The 17,777-nt window shown below is 35.3% G+C and overlaps 1 long non-coding RNA gene across 2 annotated transcripts in view; it reads left to right on the forward strand.

The window, feature by feature from the left end:
- The window catches only part of LOC144366828 (uncharacterized), a 229,543-nt gene that overhangs the window by 157,993 nt on the left and 53,773 nt on the right, over positions 1 to 17,777 (forward strand). The window contains exons 3-4 of one of the 2 annotated variants that reach the window (XR_013425967.1): positions 138 to 276; positions 1,082 to 1,118. This is a non-coding gene — a long non-coding RNA (uncharacterized LOC144366828). The remainder of the gene's footprint in view (positions 1 to 137; positions 277 to 1,081; positions 1,119 to 17,777) is intronic. The other variant, XR_013425966.1, reaches the window with a different exon arrangement.

The raw sequence follows: 17,777 nt of genomic DNA on the forward strand, positions 1-17,777 counted from the left end.
TTTTTCATTTTATTTCAAATATTTTGTTGGTGTGGCATTTCCTTTTGTTTCCTTGAGAAGGGCTTCTTGGAAGTTGGATGTGACCAACCTTGCAAATACCTTGGTATTATGTTGTTTTTTTTTTTTTTTTTTTTTAGGGTTCTGGGAGCAAAGGACATCTCCCTGCTTGTCAATGAACAGAAAAACAACCCTCAGCCATCTTCTCCTTGGGCAAAGATATTTTCCCTGCAATGCTTAGGCAAGCAGAGAGGCGTTTTGAACTCCCAAGCATGGAAGGTTGTGTGATGGTGTCTTTTGTGGGTTAATCTAGGTGTCACTAGAACAAACAGAGCAGAAGATTCAGGTGAAGTGACCAATAATGGAGTTATTATCAAAGAATTATGTTAGTAGTTTTGTTGCTGATTCCGTAGTGGTGCCAGGAAAGACAGTAAATCAAGACTTTGGGAGTATTTAAATAATGAAATAACCAGCTCTGAACTCACATAGTTAAGGAAAGTATATCAGAGTTTTCACCTAGCTTTTCACATGTTATAGCTTCTTTTCATTTATTTACATGTGAAAACAGATTCCCCTCTTCCCCATGGCTTAATAGTGAAAAGGATAATTAGTTCCTTTTAAGTATAATTCTCCACTTCTCCCATGCTTTTCCTGACTCCTTTCATAGTATGCACCAATTTTTACAACTGTATCTATGTCAACTATTAGTTTTACAGATAATAGGCTTTCTTACTTTGATCTTACCCAGTGAGAGAGAAGGAATGAATATCAAAGGAAGATGAGGAGAATGTAAGAAAAAAAAATTAAACCTGACTTTAGGAAAACACTCTAAGACCATTCAGACATCTATTATATCTACATCCACCCCACTGCCCAAATAGAAATTCCCAGATACCTTCAAATTTCAAATCTTAAAATTATCTGCTACCTTGCTGTATCATGGTCAGCTATGTAATAAAATATCTAGGAGTATTTTTAAATATCACTGATATATTTTGGTAAATTTCTCTCTACATGTAGTTGCGAGTTTAAAAAAATGTTTTACTCTCATTGTATTGGGATATTGATGAATTTTTTTTTGTAGGTGGAAGCCAGGGCCCTTGTACTTCTCTTTCAGAGAGGTAAGAGAATTGATATTTTGAATTCCAATAACTTTTTTTTTGGGGGGGGGTGGTGCTGGGGATTGAACCCATGGCCTGTGCATATGAGGCAAGCACTCTACCAACTGAGCTATATCCCCAGCCCAATAATCATTTTTAACACAGTAGTCAATTTACTGTATGGAGTTTTTAATTTGTGTTATATTTGTGGTGTTTACATCTACTTTAGTGTTTTATAGCAAGTTAGGAAGTATACATGCCATTTATATAAGAAGCAGACGTGTTTTATTGTGGTATTCGTATTTGTATTTGAATTATTTCCTTTCTTTAAGTATTTAAATGTAGGTTTCCCCCATTACTATTTACTTACATTGATGTTATTAAGTGATGTCTTTGCCAAAAACTTTGATAACCTCTTGGCCCTGTTAATTTGTCATTTATCTAAAGTTCACATTTTTATTTTTAACTTGCATTCTGTAGGTATTAAAAATAAGTTAATTTGCTATCACTATACTTTTGCTGGAAGAAGGAATTGCTTGTCACTCAAATAGTGGTTTTGAAATCTTTTTCTCAAGAAACACTTGTATTGAGCCAGGCATGGTGGCACACACCTGTCATCTCAGCTGCTTGGGAGGCTGAGGCAGGATTGCGAGTTCAAAGCCAACCTCAGCAATGGCGAGATGCTGAGCAACTCAGTGAGACCCTGTCTCTAAATAAAATACAAAATAGGAATGGGGATGTGGCTCAATGGTTGAGTACTCCTGAGTTCAGTCCTCAACCAAAACAAACTTGTATTGTTTTGGAATTCATACTATGTAAAATTTCCTGAGAAAGAGTCTCATTTGAAGAATATAGGAAAACACAAAGGAAAAGAAAAATGTTAGTTTCAAGCTGTTGTTTTTCCTATTTTAGGAAACTCTTAAGTATTGTAAATAGAAGAAATAAAGGTAATAATAATAAAATTACAAAATTTAATTACATGATCATTTTATTATGTGCCCAGTACCAAGAATATAATTTACTTGAGTCTTTAGACAACTATCTGATGTTCTTTTGCTGACATATATTGTATTTCTCTAAATCCTGCCAAAATTTAAATAACTTTAATTTTAGTCAGAAAAACCCAACTAGCTTTGATTGAGATATATTGTGACAATTTATCTGAAGTCAGAATCGAGGCAATTCATGAACCAACTAATCTTTTATATTATGGGATCAAAATAATTCTTGTATTTCACTTACTGCCTTTTTTCTTCTCCCAAATGTAGAGAGATTTTAACAGCAGTTGATTTCATAGGATTTTTGTTTAGGGAAAATTTTAATAGAATGTGAGTGATTTGACCAAGTTTAGAACACAATCATTAATCTGTATCTATAACTGAACTTATAAATAAATTTGTTTTATTGAACTGATTAATAGATTTTCAATCAGACATGCTTACATGATAGTTCAGAAATTGCAACAATACTTAGGTGAGTGGAAATCAGAGAGGCACACATGTTTTTTTCACACAGAAAGGGCTGTGGGCCACAGATCTGATATTCATTGATTTGTACAAAAATATTTATTGAGCACCTAGTATCTGGGGATATAATTTTTTTCTTAATTTACATTTTTTACATGAGCTCTCTTATTATTATTATTATTATTATTTTTGCCTTACAATTCTTAATACACCTTTATGCCACAATTTGTCATATTTCTGTACACAAGATATGTTGACACCAAATTCACATCTTCATACATGTATTTTATATAACGATGAGGGTCTCCTTCCACCATCCATGCTATTTCCCTTCTCCCTCCCTTTCCCTCCCACTCCTCTTCCCTATCTAGAGGTAATCCTCTTCCCCTGCTCTTCTTCTCTACCCCATTTTGAGTCACCCCCCTTATAGCAGAGAAGACATTTGGCATTTGTTTTTTGGGGATTGGCTAACTTCACTTAGCATAATCTGCTCTAATGCCATCCATTTCCCTGCAAATGCCATGATCTTATTATTTTTTAGTGCTGAGTAATATTCCATTGTGTATAAATGCCACATTTTTTAATCCATTCATCCATTGAAGGACATCTAGGTTGGTTCCACAGTCTAGCTATTGTGAATTGTGCTGCTATAAACATTGATGTGGCTATGTCTCTGTAGTATGCTGTTTTTAGGTCCTATGGGTATAGTCCGAGAAGAGGAATAGCTAGGTCAAATGGTGGTTCCATTCCCAGCTTTCCAAGAAATCTCCATACTGCTTTCCAAATTGGCTGCACCAATTTGCAGTCCCACCAGCAATGTATGAGTGTACCTTTTTTCCGAATCCTCGCTAGCACTTGTTGTTGTTTGATTTCATAATGGCTGCTACTCTTACTGGAGTGAGACGATATCTTAGAGTAGTTTTAATTTGCATTTCTCTGATTTCTAGAGATGATGAGCATTTTTTCCTATATTTGATTGATTGATTGTATATCCTCTTCTGAGAAGTGTCTGTTCAGGTCCTTGGCCTATTTGGTTTTTTTTGTTTGTTTGTTTGTTTGTTTGTTTGGTTTTTTTTTGGTGTTTAACTTTTTGAGTTCTTTGTATACCCTAGAGATTAGAGCTCTATCTCATGTGTGAGGGGTAAAAATTTGTTCCCAGGATGTAGGCTCCCTATTTACCTCACTTAGTATTTCTCTTGCTGAGAAAAAACTTTTAGTTTGAATTCATCCCATTTGTTGATTCTTGATTTTAATTCTTGTGCTATAGGCATCTTATTAAGGAAATTGGGGACTAGCCCCACGTGATGGAGATTAGGGCCTACTTTTTCTTCTATTAGACATAGAGTCTCTGGTTTAATTCCTAGATCCTTGATCCATTTTGAGTTAGCTTTTGTGCATGGTGAGAGATAGGGATTCAATTTCATTTTGTTGCATATGGATTTTCAGTTTTCCCAGCACCATTTGTTGAAGATGCTACCCTTTCCTGGGGAGAGAATATTGAACAAGTAGACTGCTTGCTTTCCATGGATTTCACATTTAAGCATGAGAGATAGATAGTAAAACGGTGAAAGATTAAGTACAAAAATAAAAAATCAGTTATAAATACTAGACAAAGAATTAAAATAGAGTGATGTAATCATCAAGTGACTGGGTGAGTGATGCAGATTCTCAGGAAATGCTTTTGAGAAGGCGATGCTTTGGCTAGATGTGAATGACAGACAAGGAGCAGCCAGGTGTGTAAAGATGCTGTTTGTGTGTATGGTGGGGGGATATATTTTAGTATATATTTTTTGACAGTAGGCATTTCATAATAGTTGTAATATCTTCGGAATTTGTTTTTATGTTGTGGTCCTACATATCAGTTGGTTTATGTTCTCTCATTCTTAACAGCAGTTTAATGAAGTACTTTTTACTTAACTACTTTTTACTTAACTTGAGATAAAAGGATGCCCTGAAATTTTCCATTTACCTAAAGTTCATTTTTTTCCATGTGGTCCATTTTGTACTATGCTACTGGTATTATGGTAGTGACAGTGTATGCATTCTAGTGACACCTTTTCTTTGACCCATTGAGTATGCACATGTGTGCACCCACACATATGAACATACATACATAGGAGTTTTATTTGGGGTGAGGAGGCCATGTAATCATTATTTTCCCTCTGCTGATGTAATGGAGAATTTGTTCCTTTAGGGCATATTAGAACAATGTGTTTAATGCTCTTCAGTATAATTTACTAGTATCACAATTAATACAATTAGGGTCACTTAAAATGAAATTATTAACAAATTGACTAATTTACTTTAACAATGTCAATGTGTTCTCACAATTACATTTGCTTTAATGAGTGTATAAGCTTTTATTTACTAGCATATTTCATATAGGAAAATGTAATACTCCATGTTTCCTTCTCTATAAAAGAAAGAAACTTTTAATGGATTCTGATTTTGTGGAAGAGCTGCTAGTTATAAACCGATGGGGGAGAAAGTAGAAAGTTAGAAAGCAAAGCTTTCAAAAATGTAAAACATTTCTTGGTATTTACAAATACATATCATATTTATCATTGTGTAAGTAGTATTTGAAACTTTTAGTGGTAGTTAGAAATAGGAGCATAGATCCTGAAAATTTTCAATTGTGTTCAGTTTTATCTTGTTTTGACTTAATACTGCAGTAATATTCCTTCTTATTGCAGTAATTGTTCCTAATATTCCTAATATTAGATCATTTTTAATTGCTTGTCTTGATGGAGGTGTATGTAATGGTTGTAGACTATTTAAAAAATCTAGGAAGCAAAAGTAAATTGAATATCAAATGAGTTTTTGTTTTATCTTTTAATATGAGTATTCCTGACCTAAGAAGTACCTCTATTAGCCAGTGAAAACACTCCGGACATAGTGAGAAAGTTTTTCCACTCCTGTGATCACTTTCACCCAGCCTACTTTTGCTGTGATCAGAAACCTAGGAGGAATACATGATTACAGTGCTACTTGTAAATGTGTAAAGTAAGCAGAAGAAGATGAATTGTCAACCAAGCCATGCTTAATAAAATCTGCTTTTCTTTTTAAACACAGCAAGAATTATTATCATGTAATGAAGTTGGTGATTTTGTGTGGAAGGGAAATGAATGCAATCCAGATAAGATAAAATTTAAAAATTGTAGATGGGCATGGTGATGCATGCCTGTAATCCCAGCAGTTTGGGAGGCTGAGGCAAGAGGATGGTGAGTTTAAAGCCAGTCTCAGTAAAAAGCTAGGCACTAAGTAACTCAGTGAGACCCAGTCCCTAAATAAAATACAAAATAGGGCTGGGTATGTGGCTCAGTGGTCCAGTGTCCCTAAGTTTAATCCCTGGTACAAAAAAACAAAAAAGTGAATCTTTGTGCCTAATTTGATTGATTTAATAAGTTTCTGTTACTTTTATATTATTTCCTTTTTAGGAATTGGTCTTAGGTATTGGTCAATGACAAATAAAATTGCAAATAACAAAAAGCAGGCATAAGTAATTAGGCAATAAATATTTAAATGTTAACTGCAACAAGTTTAATCTACAGACTTTATAAATTAGTTGTATCTCTCATTTCAGGAAGACTCAGGAATAAATTTACTTTTTCAACATTTGTGAATGTTTATGCAACAGTTCCACACTGTATTTATTGTTTATTCCAGATTCTAAGCTCAGTTTACCTAGTTGCTCATTGATGAGTCAAGATATATTTATTACTGGAAGAACAATCTACTGAACAACTGCAGGAAATTAGGTAATTTTTTAAATAGCACTTTGATTTTAGCCTCAGTAAAGTACCACTTAATTAGTTGCTACAGGTACTACAATAAACATCCTCATTTGTTCCTTAATTGACTTTCATTGTATTTGGTTTCAAAATTTCTCTTTAATTTAAAAATGATATATCTAATGACTTCTAAACACCATTGTTAGACTAATAGAATAAATTGAATCTGATTCTATAAATACCCCATCTTTAAAACATAAAATATATACAGTAGAGACATTGATTCATTTTATTAAGAATGCCACATGTAAGAAGTTAATTGGCTTTCTTCCAAAACTGGCTTACGTGGTCTTTTTTCTTAATGCTTTGTCTTGTGAGTAAGAAATCACCTAAATGTTTTTTTTTTAAATAAAATAATATGCCCTTAAAGTACTTATTGCATTTTAGGATCGAGAATTGATCCAGTTCATGTCAGTGTTAACAGCATTTCAGAAATATCTTCCCTAGCCTATAGAGCAGTCCTTTTTTGCTGGATTAATTGAAGTTTAAAATAAATCTCATGAAGGCTTTAACATCTTGTTTTACACATTTGTTCAATCACTTTTCACTGTAACTAGACAAGATTTTCTCTTTGCTATTCTAAGAGGATGTTAGATTTTCCAATCACAACATCAAAGGAAAGCAAAATTGGAGAACTGACCTTAACTGACTTTAGAATAGAGAGCCTAGAAATAGATGCACACAGTCAATGTATTTTTATTTTGTAGTTGTAGATGGACAGAATGCCTTTATCTTATTTATTTTTATGTCTAGTCAGTTGATTTTGAAAAAGATCAAAGACAATGTATTGGAGAAAGGATAAGCTTCAGAACAATTGGACACTGGAACATTTGGGCATTCACATGCACATATGTTTATGCAAAAATGAAATTTAAAATAGAAAAGTTGTGTCAATAGATTATAAATCTAAATGTAAACTGAAGAATGATAAACTCTCAGAAGATGACATGAGAGAAAATGTTAGGAGACCATGGATTTGATGATAACTTTTGAGATTAGGAAAAAAAAATTCACCAAAACATGGTGTGCATGAAAGAAAACAATGGTAAGTTGGACTTCACTGAAATTATAACCTTTTTTTTTTTAACAAATCTGTTATTAAGAGAATGAACAGACAAGTCATAGAGTGGGAGAAAACATTTTGAGAACATTCCTCTTATACTCAAATTTGTTGTTGAACTCATCTAGAGAATTTTTATTTCAGCTATTATACTCCTGATTTTTTGGGGTCTCTTTCTGTATCTTTTATTAGTATTTTCTATTTGTTGAGACTGTTCTACTTGTCTTGTTCAGTTCTTTGCCCATGGTTTTCTCTAGTTTGAACATATTTATGACAGTTAATTTAATTGTCCTTCACAACCCCCAATAAAACTAATACCTGGGTTTCCTCTAGGCCATTTACTGTTCATTTTATTTTTTCTATGCATAGACTATGTGTTGTTTCTTTATGTACTCCTTATTTATTCTTTTGAAAACTGTGTATTTTGAGGATTATAATGTGGCTCCCCTGGAAATCAGATTCTACTCTCTCCTCTGGGTTTGTTATTAATTTTGGTTTGTGAGTATTTGTTGTTTTAGCTACTTTTATAATCTGGGTTTGCAAAATCTTTTTGTCATGTGTGAACACTGTAGTCTGTTCTATTACCTTACTGGTCAGCTAATGCTTTGATAGAATTTTCATAAATGCCTGAAGCAAAAAAAAAAAAAATACGCTCTTCAGTAGCTCCTAGTTGAGGCAGGCACTCATTCACTGCTTAGACCAGCCTTTTACAACACAGTTTTGACTTAACTTTCACTTCCTGTTTTCCTTGAGCCAGAGTTGTATGTTCATAGCTTTTTCAGGCCTTTTTTGGGCAGGAGTCCAGCACAGGGTATGAGTGTGATGCTCATAATTCCTTGTTGACATGGAAGCTTTTAAAAGTCTTCATTTCCCAGCATTCTCCTTTTACAACCCCTTCCTTCCAAGGTGATTTCCTTTGTCTATTGCTTGTCTGATCCTTATTTCTAGTCCTAGTCTGCTGAGGTCAGTACTTTTTGGACTTGCAGTGCTTTCAGGAAACACCAGTAGGGAAGATTCAGCTCTGAAAACACTGAGTTGGGCAAAACAAAGACATACACTGCATCACCATGTGAATAGCTGTCTCTGGTACCATGAGTATGAGCTGCCCTCATCATGCTACCTTACATCCAGGGGTTGGAGAATGCTGTGGGGGCAAATTAAAATGTCACAGTGTGTGGTCACCTCAGAACAGCACCTTCTGTCTTTACTAATCTTTCCTATGTAAGTGTAGACTAGATCTTTAGAGTTCTACAGAAGTTGATTCTGATAGTTTTGACCAATTTATTAGTCATTTTAGCGGACAGCAGAACCTTGGAGTTCCCTGCTTTGTCATTTGGGTGTTACTCCTACTGATAAACTGATTCAAAAAAAAAAAGACTTTTAAAATTACACTTAAAAAACAAAAACAAAAACCTTGGGGCTAGTGTTGTGGCCCAGTGGTAGAGTGCCTGCCTAGCACGTGCGAGGTGCTAGGTTTGATTCTCAGCACTGCATAAAAATAAATAAATAAAATAAAGGCATTGTGTCCATCTACAACCAAAAAATAAATAAATAAATAAAAATAACTCTTACCTTTTGAAATAATTGAATATAGAGAGCAGAAAAACTGACAGTAACATTTTCAAACATATGTATAGAGGTTTCCCAAGTCTCAGTACCCTAAAAACAAACAAAATTCAGACATACTTCTTCAGCACCAAAAGCACTTAGTAAATCCCAAATACATGTTTTTCTTTGCCTTCATTATTAAAAGGTGGTAAGGATAATACAACACTTTAATAAAATTGCTCAGTGTTGATGTTGTATTCTCTAATACAAATTTCATTTCTTAATGTTGATCACATTTCTGTTAAGTAATTTGGTATTATCCAAAGACACTTTAAAAATATAAGACACTGAATATATTACTGTCTTTGATATTGTTAAGAAGATACAGATTTTGAGGTATGACTTGGGCAATGGCTCCTGTTTTTCCTTCCTCGTTTCTCATGGAAGTATAGACACCTTATTCTTGGGCCCTGGAAGTTCACTGAAGAGAGGGCAGGTTTAGCCTAGCAGAGTTTTTATATCTGGTACAAGTTACCTCAGAGCGATTTTGATGATGGTCATTATTTAAACCCAAGGTTCAAAACCTGTCAGTTTTCAAGTTTCTGATTATTTTATTCCTGAAGTTTTGTTTTTACCCACATCATAGAAACTGTTTTGTTATTTTTTAATAGAATCTTTGTTATTTTTTAATAGAGTCTGTTTTGTTATTTTTTAATAGAATCTTCTTAATAGAATCTCACTGCTGAAAACAAAGAATATTTACATTTTAAAAATGCTGGACAGTTTGTGATCCCGTTTCCCCAGAAACAAGCTGTATAAGTTTGATTTCTTAAAAATTTTAACTGTATGTTCCTTGACATTTTGAGCTTATTAAATCACTTAATAAGTACTGAGAAGGTCATCAAAAAAGATAATTAAAAAATAAAATTTTGTAGGTTTATGGAGTATCATGTGAAAATGTATACATTGGTTAAAGTTCAAATCAGTTAAGCATATCTATCTCTTCAAACACTCTTTTTTTCCCAAGTTAATTGGTGCATTAGAGTTTTGTATATATTAATGGGATTTGCTGTTACATATCTGTACATGCACAGAATAGAACAATATAATTTGGCCACTCCCCAGCATTTTTCTCCTCCCACCCCTTAGTCCCTTTTCTCTACCTATCTCTCTTTAACTTTGGGGAGAACCACCCCCACCTTTGTTTTCCTTTTCCCTCTCTAACTTCCACATATGAAAGGAAACACAGGACTCTTGACCTAAGTTAGACTTATTTTGCTTAAGAAGATGGAGACCATCCATCTTTCTGCAAGTTCATCTCTAGTTCCGTCCATTTTTCTTTATGGCTGAACAAAACTCCATTGTGTATATAGACCACATGGTCTTTATCCTTTCATACACTGATGGGCACCTAGGCTGGCTCCATATTTGAGGTATTGTGAATTGTGCTGCTATAAACATAGGTATGCATGTATCACTGCAGTAAGATGACTTGAATTCTTTAGAACATATACTGAGAAGTGGTGTAGCTGGGTCATGTGGTAGTTCAATGCCTCGTCTTTTGAGGAGCCTCCATACTGATAACATAGTGGTTGTACCAATTTACAATCCCACCAACAGATTAAAAGTGTTCCTGTTTTCTCCACATCCTCTCCAGGGTTTATGATCATTTGTATTCTTAAAGACTGCCATTCTGACCGGTATGAGATGAAATATCAGTGTAGTTTTGCATTTCCCTAATTCCTATTGGCATGATTTTCTGACCTTTAGGAGTCCCATTGAGAAAGTCATTGCCTGTGTCTAAAAGTTGGAGGGTTGACCTTATGTTTTTTTTCTAGGAGTTGCATAGTTTCTGCTCTAATTCTGAGGTCTTTGACCCATTTTTATTTGACTTTTATGCAGGATGAGAGATAAAAGTTTATTTTCATTCTTTTACATGTGGATAACCAGTTTTCCCAGCACTGTTTGTTAAAAAAGTTATCTTTTCTCTAGTGTATGTTTTGGCACCTTGGTCAAGGATAGGATGACTATAGAGGCGTGAGTTTGTTTCTGTGTCTTCTATTCTGTTTCATTGGTCTATATGTCTGTTTTTTTTTTTTTTTTTTACGGCAATACCATGCAGTTGGTTATTAAAACTCAGTATTATAAAGTCAGGTATTATGATACCTCCAGCATTGTTGTCATTGGTATTTTGATGGGGATTGAATTGAATGTGTACCTTGCTTTTGGTAGTATGATCATTTTAACAATATTAATTCTGACTTACCATCTGTGAACATGGTAAGTCTTTCCATCTTCTAAGTTCTTACATTTCTTTCATCAATATTCTACAGTTTTCATTGCAGAGGTCCTTCACCTCCTTGGTTAGCTTTATTCCTGGTTTTTCTATTTGTTTGGTTTTTGAGGCTATTATGAATATAATTGTTTTTCTGATTTCTTTCTCAGCAAGTCAATTATTGGTATATAGGAAAGCTACTGATTTTTGTATGTTGATTTTGTAACCTGCTACTTTGACAAATTTACTAGTTCTAGCAGGCTTTTGATGGAGTTTTTTGGAGCATCTAAGTATAGGATCATATCATATTATGAAAACATTCAAAATTCTTTCTTCTAGCTTTATTAATGATCAGTGTATTATCATTATACAGAGTTTGCTGCAGGAGTAAGAGACACATACAGGTCCTAAGCCAGAAAACAAGTCCAGAGGAATGATGATGGGAAGAAGTAATCTAGATAGTTTATGAGGGAGCTTAAATGGACTCCACTGGAAGCGGAAGTTGGACTCATAAGTTGTGTGATTGTGATAGTACTATATTCCCGAAGAAGAGTAACTCAAGGTAGAAAATGTATGCATGTCGGGGAAGACAGGCAGGGGAGGTCAGCAGTACTTAGGTGAAGAGGAATGGCAAACGTGAGCAGATGTGAGCCAGGAGAGGCCAAAACAATTCAGTGCTCGTGAGGAAGACCCAACATTCAATCCAAACACAGGATTTGGGGATGCTGGCCTTACCTGAGAATTCCAGGGAGTCTCTACAATGTCCACTAAATAAATGGATATGGAGTTGCATGTTAATGGAAAATTGTGTTTTCTGAGGTTTGCTGCATTTGCTGAGGCTAAGCATGAATGATCTTTTTAGGAACAGAATAAGTTATTTTTCTGCAGGAGTAAAAGAGACAAAGGTGCATTCATATCTCCTCTGAACCTAGGAATAACTTCCAAGAATAAAGTTGTCTACCCTTTAGAATTGTCCCAAGTAAGCTTCACAGAGCACTTTCAATGTCCCTTTCTTATTTATAAGAGTTTTCTGAATTTGAGTGTGTGGAAACCAGTGAGATCAGAGTGTGATGAGGAAAAGAACTGTAATATGAGACTGAGATAACCTGCAAGGATCAGTAAATATAGGGTCTTCAAGCTCATGGAAAAGGGTGAGTTTTTATTTACAAACAAGGAAAGTCATAAAAAGATTTCAAACACAGAAATATGTGGTCAGATTTTGTTTTTAAAAGTGCACTTACTGAACAAGTATAAATGGTGAAATGATATACTGATCAACTAGGACTGTCATCAAGAGAACTAGTTTTAAGACCCCTGTAGTCACTGAAAAAAGAAAGGATTAGAATAGCTGTTGCATCACATCAGGGATAGAGAGGAGGTATTAAAAAACAGAAAAAATGGTATAACCTAAAAACTGTAAGATTTGATGAACAAGATTCATGAAGATTATAATAAAGAGAGGAAAACTTAGAATATGTCTTCTTTTCTCAGAGAACGTAAACCAGAAGCATATTTGGGGCAAAGATCATCAATTCTCATTTGGATGTGTTTTCTTAGAACTACTGAAGCGTTTCTCCTTTTCTAGTGGCAGGGTCTGCATAAGTTGCAGTCCTCTTCAGGTAAGAAAGCCTGCTGTAGTGTTAGCAGCTGTTCAAGGCAGGAGATGCTTCCCAGAATCCCCCCTGAAAGGTGCAGCCAGCAAAGTCCAATGCTTCACTACTACTGAGTGGTGTGTTGCAGCAACTAATAGCAGACTTTGCCCTCCAGTGTTATAGCGGACCCCAGAAGCTCACTGCCAACTTCTTTCTGGTTCTTGTCTCACAAATTTGAAGAATTAAATCTATGAATGAGGAAGAATGGGTGCAAAGAGTAGGATTTATTCAGGTGGGAAGAAAAGAGAGAGTGCTTTCACAGGGTGGGAAGGAACTTGATGGGTGCTGCTGCTTGAATATGTTAATCTAGGGGTTTATATAGCAAGTGGGTCAACTCTATTGGTCCATGTTTATGCTAATCAGAGTTTGGAAAAGGATTGAGTCTATTAGTTCAAATCTATGCTAATCTTCATGCAGGTCTGCCCACTACTATTTTCCCTCCTGCCACTCTTGGGGAAGTGGGAGGCTGAAGTAGATGAATCATGGATGCTTGGAGTTTGGGATTTTAGTGCTGTGTGGAATGGGCATTCACATCAGGCCCAAGACAGGCAGCTGCTGTGGGACAGGTGGGCACACCTTGCCTCAAACCCACACCTGGGCTGGGCTCCATACCTGCAGTATATGCTTACCACTCATCCACCAGCCTACCTGTGCTGCCACTCTGGGACAAGGTTTTGTCTTCAGTACCAGAGAGAAACACAGCATGTAATGTTCAGGCAGCATATAAGGAATATACCACATGATTGTACCGGTTGAAATGTGGGTGTTAGATGGGATTTTACTGGGTACAACAGCATGTAGGAGTTCTGTAAAGGGAAATTAGAAAGCATTTTGAACTTAAAAGAAAACAATAGATCACAGATTGTTAAAGGAAGCTCAAAAATGCTTAAACAACTGATAAAATGCTCAGCATTATTTCATTTATTTTAAGTTATTTATTCTCAGACACAGCATATGGACTATCTTAGTGAAAATACCCACACACACCAATGTTGCATTCTTTCATTTTGTTGCTGTGGTTTATACATGTCAATTAAGTTAGCTAATATTACTAAGTCTTTTTTGGCATTTCTATTTTTCTGTCTAGTTGATTCACAAACGCATATTGAATCTACAACAATGTTTGTTTATTTATAAATTCAATTATGTCAGTTTCTCCTTTATGTGTTTTGAAATATTCTGTTACTTGCTACAGACCTACTTAGAGTGTTGTGTATTCACGATAAATTGACACATTCACAATTATGAAAGGTTTCAAAACCATCTGTAATGAAACAATCTTGGAAAAAGCCAGAGAAGAGCACATTAACAATAGAGGAGCAATGACAGGAGTATGTATCAATTTATCATCAAAACAATAAGATCCGGGAAACAATTGAAAGTCACATGCTGAAAACAAAATCCTGTCAACATGAATGTAAGCAGTCTGGAAGAATCTTTAAGAAATCCAGAACACATAAAGGTATTTTCAAACAAACAGTAGCTAAGAACATGACCCATCAGCAGAAGGTCATTTCAAGTAATGGTAAAGATCTATAAAAGAAAACAGCTTCTAAAGTGATGCATTTCTGGACAAACATAAAAGGATATGTGTAATTTCTCTAGACAAAGAGAAATTGAATGAAGTAAATACATTAAAGAATTAAACACAGATGAAAGAAAGTAGACTGTATTTTTACATATTATACAAAGTGAAGTATAACATTCTAATTACAATTCTGTTTTTGTGGATGTACAGGATGTGGAGTTACAGTGGTCGTGTATTTATACATATGGACATGAATGTTATGTATAATTCATTCTAGTATCTTTCCTATTTCTTCCCTTCCTATTAGTTTCCTTTGTCTAATCCAATGATATCCCTACCCTCTTTGTTGGGGATCAAAATGCACATAGGAGAGAAAACATTCAGACTTTGGCTTTCTGGGATTGGCTTGTTTCACTTAGCCTGATATTGTCTAGTTCAATCCATTTACCAGAAAATTCCATAATTTCATTGTTCTTTTTTTTTTTTCAGCAATGTGATCTCATGTTTTTTTTTTTATTGGTTGTTCAAAACATTACAGAGCTCAAGACATATCATCTTTCATACATTCGACTCAATTGGGTTTTGAACTCCCCAAATACATAATACAGACTCACTTCTGTTACATACTCACATTTTTACATAATGGCATATTAGTGACTGTTGTATTCTGCTACCTTTCCTATCCCCTACTATCCCCCCTCCCCTCCCCTCCCCTCCCAACATCCCTCTCTACCTCCTCTGCTGTTGTTCAATTCTCTCCCCTTTTTTCCCCCCACCCCCTTGCCCCTCATAACCTCTTATAATTTCATTGTTCTTTATGGCTTAGTAATATTCCATTGTATGTATATGCCATATTTCCTTTATCCACTTATCTGCTGAAGGGCTCTTAGGTTGGTTCCATAGTGTGGCTACTGTAAATTGAGCTGCTATAAACATTGATGTGGCTGCATCACTATAGTATGCTGATTTTAAATCCTTTGAGTGTAAATGGAGGAGTGGGATAACTGAGTCAAAAGGTAGTTCCATTCCAAGTTTTCTAGGGACCCTCCATACTTCTTTCCATAATGGTTGCACCAATTTTCAGTCCCACCATCAATGAATGAGTGAACCTTTTTCCCCATATCTTCATGAACATTTATTGTTACTTATATTCTTGGTAATTGCCATTCTGACTGGAGTGAGATGGTATTTCAGTGTAGTTTTAATTTGCTTTTCTCTAATTACTAGAGTTGTTGAACAATTTTTCACATATATTTTGACCCTTTGTATTTCTTCTTTGAAGTGCCTGTTCTGTTCCTTTACTCCTTTATTGATTCTTTTTTCCTTTTGGTGTTAAGTTTTTGACTTCTTTGTATATCCTGGAGATTAAAGTCTACTTGAGTTGTAGGTGGTAAAGATTTTCTCCCATTCTGTGGGCTCTCTCTTCATGTTCTTGATTGTTTCCTTTGCTGTGTAGAAGCTTTTTAGTTTGACTCCATCCCATTTATTGATTCTTGATTTTGCTTTTTATGCTTTAAAATTCTTATTGAGAAGGGCTGGGGATGTGGCTCAAGTGGTAGCGCGCTCGCCTGGCATGCGTGTGGCCCGGGTTCGATCCTCAGCACCACATACAAACGAAGATGTTGTGTCCGCCAAGAACTAAGAAAAAATAAATAAATGTTAAAATTCTCTCTCTCTCTCTCTATCTCCCTCTCTCTCTCACTCTCTCTTAAAAAAATAAAAATAAAAATAAATCTTACTGAGACAGTTATTTTGGAAGCTGACATGTGGGAGATTTGTGCCTAATTTCTCTTCTGTTAGGCACAGGGTCTGTGGTCTAACGCCAAGGTCCTGGATCCACTTTGAGTTGAGTTTTGTGTAGGGTGAGAAGTAGGTGTCTAATTTCACTTTGCTACATATGTATTTCCAGTTTTTCCAGCACCATTTGTTGAAGAGGCCATCTTTTCTCCAATGTGTGTTTACGGCGTCATTTTCTAGTATGAGATAACTATATGTATGTGAGTTTGCCTCTGTCTTCTATTCTGTTCCATTGGTCTTTGTGTCTGTTTTGGTGCCAATACTATGCCATTTTTGTTACTATGGATCTGTAATTCAATTTAAGGTCTAGTATTGTGATGCCTCTTGCATCACTTCTCTTGCTAAGCATTTTTTTTTTTTTTTGGCTATTCTGGGCCTCTTATTGTTCCAAATGAATTTCACAATTGCTTTTTCTATTTCTGTAAAGAACATCATCAGAACCTTAACAGGAATTACATTAAATCTATATAGCACTTTGGCAGTATGGCCATTTTGACAATATTAATTCAGCCTATTCAAAAACATGGGAGAGCTTTCTATCTTCTAAGATCTTCTTCAATTTCTTTCTTTAGTGTTCTATAGTTTTCATTGTAGAGGTCTTTCACCTCTTTTGTTATATTAATTCCCAAGTATTTTATTGCAGGGGGTGGGGGGTGACTATTATCAATGGGGTAGTTTCCCTTATTTCTCTTTTAGCTGATTCATCATTGGTGTATAGGTATGCAACTCATTTGTGGTTGTTAATTTTATCCTGCTACTTTGACAAATTCATTTATCAGTTCTCTGAGTTTAGGTTTTATTAGCCTCCAAGCTCTTCCTAGGATTGGTGTGAAGATTTTAAATTAGCTCACCTCTCAGGCTTGACAGATGCCAGATGACACTGGTAAACTGTCCCGGGGGGGGGAGCCTGGGTTTCACTTGTTTGGTGGAGGGGTCAATTTTCATTCCCTTCGGATGTGCATTAACTTTATGTTTTTAAGACTCTTGGATTTAAACTCCAAACTCAATCAATTTATCTTCCACCTTTTCGAGTGCTTGGAGGCGCAACTCTTTCAGCCAGATGCAACTCTCCCAACCCTCTATTTCAAGGAGAACCCTCTATTTCAAGGAGAGGTGAAGGAAGAAAGTTTGGTATGTTTCACCAACCAGTTCTCCCCTATATCAACCCCTCTCCGCTTTTGATTTTCTCATAGTCTCTTAAACATGCACTATGCTATGTTTTGTGGGTTGGCAAAACCTATTCTTCAGTGGTTAGGAGCAGTTGTCAGGATTTTCATCCCTCAGTTGCTGTTTCTCTAAGCTTGAGCTGCAAAATGGTTTCTTCCCTCCCTCTAATTTCCTTGGTAGCTGGGATAAATGTGATGTGAAAAATATAGATACAGAGAGCTGATTATATCAAGAAACTCAGATAATCATGTGATTCTTGTCTTTAAGTCTATTGATATGGTAAATCACATTTATTGATTTCCACATGTTGAACCAAACTTGCATCCATAGGAAAAAAAAAAAACACTGGATCATGGTGCACTATCTTTTTAATGTATTTTGTATATGGGTTGCCAG

The sequence above is a fragment of the Ictidomys tridecemlineatus genome, chromosome 9 (genome assembly GCF_052094955.1).
Source record: "Ictidomys tridecemlineatus isolate mIctTri1 chromosome 9, mIctTri1.hap1, whole genome shotgun sequence".
Lineage (NCBI taxonomy): Eukaryota > Metazoa > Chordata > Mammalia > Rodentia > Sciuridae > Ictidomys > Ictidomys tridecemlineatus.